The sequence below is a fragment of the Sphaerodactylus townsendi genome, linkage group LG06 (genome assembly GCF_021028975.2).
Source record: "Sphaerodactylus townsendi isolate TG3544 linkage group LG06, MPM_Stown_v2.3, whole genome shotgun sequence".
Taxonomy (NCBI): Eukaryota; Metazoa; Chordata; class Lepidosauria; order Squamata; family Sphaerodactylidae; genus Sphaerodactylus; species Sphaerodactylus townsendi.
In genome coordinates, this window is record NC_059430.1 from 131,894,093 (window position 1) to 131,898,193 (window position 4,101).

The following is a 4,101-nucleotide window of genomic DNA, read 5'->3' on the forward strand; positions in this document are numbered from 1 at the left end:
CAAAATACCGTTTGGAAGATTGTTTGAGCAAGAGCCTTTTTTGGATCATCATTGAACTTATGAATGAACTTATTTATGAATGAACTTATGTGAATCAATTTATTTCTTCTGGCCATTATGCTCCAGGGACGGAGTCACTTTATGCTATACTAGCTATTCAATCTGTTATTAGTATATCTTTGATTGTGTATTTCACATTACCATTGCATATTATGCCTGTAAGTGCTTGTGCACTAGATTTTATAGAGTGGCTATTTCATTCACATGTTTATAAATATTGAGTTGCCAAGTGTGTGTCACGTTGCATTGTCCTCCTAGATTAGGGGGTAGGCTAGGAGTAAAGAGGTTGGGGAGGAATTCGTCATTCTTTATGTGTAATGCCCATGGACCCTGTGATCCATGGGCAGAGAAAGCTTGATGGGGGTGTGGGGTGGATGGATCAAAGGAGTCTGGAGCGCCACTCTCTCTGAGAGGTAGCCTCTCAGGGAAAAGGGGGCTCCAGCTTTTCCTCTCAGAGAGGGGAACTCCAGCCTCTGCATTTGTTTGAGGTTTTTTTATGACAACCCTTTCTCGGCTTAAAAAATACCCAGGCTGGAGTTTTGGAGGCCACCGAGCAGGTCGCCGCCGCCGTTTCCCCCTCTGCCCGAGGGAGAAACCAACCACCATCTCCCTGGGGCAGATGGGGTTCCCTGCTCAGCGCCGCCTGCCCCTGCGCCGTGAGAGCAGGCGGCCCTGAGCAGGACGCTGCTGCCATTCCCCCTCTGCTCGGGCAGAGGGGCTTCCCTGCTCGAGGCCGCCTGCTCCCGCAGAGGGGCTTCCTTTGACTCTGATCAAGCAGAAATCACCTTAACTCTTCATGTGCCGGGTGGCTCCTGCTTTGCAGAATTCTGATCCTCTTCAGCCAGGCTGTTCCCCCCACCCCCCACCCCGACATGGAGATCCTTAAGCAGGCGATCCTTAAGCAGGCGCAGAAACCTTTTAAAAACAGAGCCTCTCACCACTAACTCCCATGGATGGGAGGGGGATTAATCATTAACAGACTTGCTGGGTCAGTTGAAGTTGAAGTTAATCATTAACCGGCAGTTTGCAGAACTGAGGAAGATTCATCAAAGGAGTTGAAGTTAATCTTTAACAACCGGTTCGCCGAACTGAAGAAAATTTAACAACAAACGCGGGACTTTTAAAAACGCCTCGGGACCCGTGACTAATTGTTAAAAAGTGTGAATGTCCCGGGACGATGGTCACATTGGAGAAGGGTGTCAGAAAACCTACAACAGCCAACGTCTCTTTGAGCTGCTGTTAAGGGGGAAAATATCTGTTTCTCCAGGTTTATTTATTTATTTGTTTATTAGATTTGATAGACCACCCACCATTGAAGGGCTCTGGCAACCCTACTTAATCCTCGGTTTGCACCTACTCTTAGCAGAAAGACCAGGAGCCGGAATACATTGAGAGTGCGTGGAAGAAGGGGAGGCGGTGTTTTCAGTGGTGGGATTCAAATAATTTAACAACTGGTTGTTTACAAGTACCATTTTAACAACCGATTCTGCCGAAGTGGTGCGAACCGGCTGAATCCCACCACTGGGTGTTTTTTTTTTTCTGGGGATGGAATTAATTTTAAATATATGGGCAAGTACCTTCCTTCCCATACACCCTGACCCCACCCCAGCTAAAAGTGGTTGTAAAATTTCAATGCAAAGTCTTGCTCTGCCCTCTAGTGGCCAGTGGGGAAACTGCTTGCTTCTCCCAGTTCCCTTCAAGAGAAAAATGAACAGGGTGGGGTGGGTGAGGGTTATATCAATAAAAGATCGGGGTGGGGGTGGGGGAACGATGACGTAATATTTAAGCTCAGGTGTGTGTGTGTGTGTCAGGCAATAAAGTTGTTGGCTATAGATTCAAAACAGATACAGTATTTCTTCTCACAACACATCACTGCGGGCCTGTACTGCCTAGGGCTGTGGTGGCGAACCTTTGGCACTCCAATTGGCCTTGCTGGCAGGGGCTGATGGGAATTGTAGTCCATAACATCTGGAGTGCCAAAGGTTCGCCACCACTGGCCTAGGGCATAGGTGTCAAACTTGTGGCCCTCCAGATGTTTTGGACTACAGTTCCCATCATCCCCTGCCAGCATCATGCTGGCAGGGAATGTTGGGAACTGTAGTCCATAACATCTGGAGGGCCACGAGTTTGACACCTGTGGCCTAGGGGGACATATGGGGTCAAATGTCCCCGAACTGTGGCCATTTAGTTTCGTGGGGGGTGGAAGATCACCCCCACACCCCTCCTCCTTTCAAAGCATTTTGAGATGACCTGGTGCAAAAAAAGTTGTTTGGTTGTGGTGGGGGAGGGCAGCTGCCCATGGGGGGGCATGAAAGAGTTTGCCCCAGGCTACATTTTCTCTAGACACACCTCTGTACCAGTGGCTTGGGGCACAGGGCCACCAGAGGTGATGGCTTTGAAAGGAGGCTGGATTCATTTAGGAGGGGGAGACCAGCTGTGGAAGCTGTTCCCTTCAGTGGACTCTTTCCACATAATTCTTCCTCGTGGTGCTGAGAGACCAGCCGAGTCAGACTGGTGATCCATCTGGTCCTGCATCCGGTCGACCCAGTGGCCAACCAGTTCTTCTGGAGGCCCAACAGCAGGGCAGCAGGGCAAAGCCTTTCCATGATGTTGCCTCCTGGGACTGGGATTCAGAAGCTAGCTGTTTCTGAACATGGAGGTTCCATTTAGTCATCATGTCTAATTTTTCTAACCACCCCGACACCGGCCCTCCATGAGTCTGATTAATCCCCTTTTAAGCCACCTGTGTCTGGGGCACCCTGACCTGAATCACGTAGATCAGCCTGATCTTGTCAGATCTCAAAAGCTGAGCAGGGTTAGGGTTAGATGAAGACCACCGAGAAGACTTAGATGAAAACCACCAATGAAGAGGCACGCAATGGCAAACCACCTCTCTTGCCTTGAAAACCAAACAGGGGACACTATGAAGAGAGACTAGGAATGTTTAGTCTGGAGAAGTGAAGGTTAAGGGTGGGGGGTGGGGAACACATGATAGCCATGTTTAAATACTTGAAGGGGTGCCATGTCGAAGGGGAAACAAGCTTGTTTTCTGCTGCCTCCGAGAATAGGAAACAAAGTAATGAATTCAAAGTGCAGGAAAAGAGATTCCACCTAAACATTAGGAAGAACTTCCTGACCATCAGGGCTGTTCGACAGTGGAATTCCCTCCCTTGGAGTGTGGTGGAGTCTTCTTCTTTGGAGGTTTTTAAAGAGAGGCTGGGTGGCCATCTGTCAGGAGTGTTTTGATTGTGTGTTCCTGCATGGCAGGGGGTTGGACTTGGGTCGATTCCCCACGGTCAATTAATCGTGGGATACGAGAAATATCCAGGTTTCAGCAAGAACTCCCCACTGTTTAGCTGCCGAACACAGACTCATCCTGGTTCTGGCGCTCCTTGTCCTCCTTATCACATGTTTGTAAAGAACCTGCATGAAAGTGCACCTTTTTAAAAAACACACGCTGGATCGGTGGGGAGGATCAGGGGTTGAATGTAGATTTGTTTTCCCACTGTTGGGAGTGAAAAGCCAAGAAGAGTTTCTGCAGACTGGCCGCCAAGTGACGGGCCCTCTGCCAGTCCCGCCTTCCAGATACCCTGGAGGACCTCTGAAAGGGCGTGGGACCCAAGGGTGCAACCAAATAAATATACATTTGCTTCCTTGTATGTCAAACCGCCTTCCAGATACCCTGGAGGACCTCTGGACAGTTTTGCAAGAGTACTCTTCAGCTGGGTACTTCTCTGGGTACTCTGGAAGCCAAATGTTTCCGTCTCTCCATCGAGACACTCAACGCTTTGTAACATTCAGTTTGGATCCATTTTCACCTGATGGCCGCCTTGTGAGCAGCCAACACTATTTGGGAACATTTGAGTAGTTGATGTAGTTGATGTAACCATAATTCTTTTGAAATGATTATGCCTCCCTCCTTTGATGTTCCCGGCTGAGACCCCTGAAAAACCCTGGTTTCCGCCAGTCCAGAGCAGCTCTCCTGGTGCTGACGAGGCCCTGGCTGGTTGGAATGAGCTCTGTCTGTTTCTGAAACTAGCT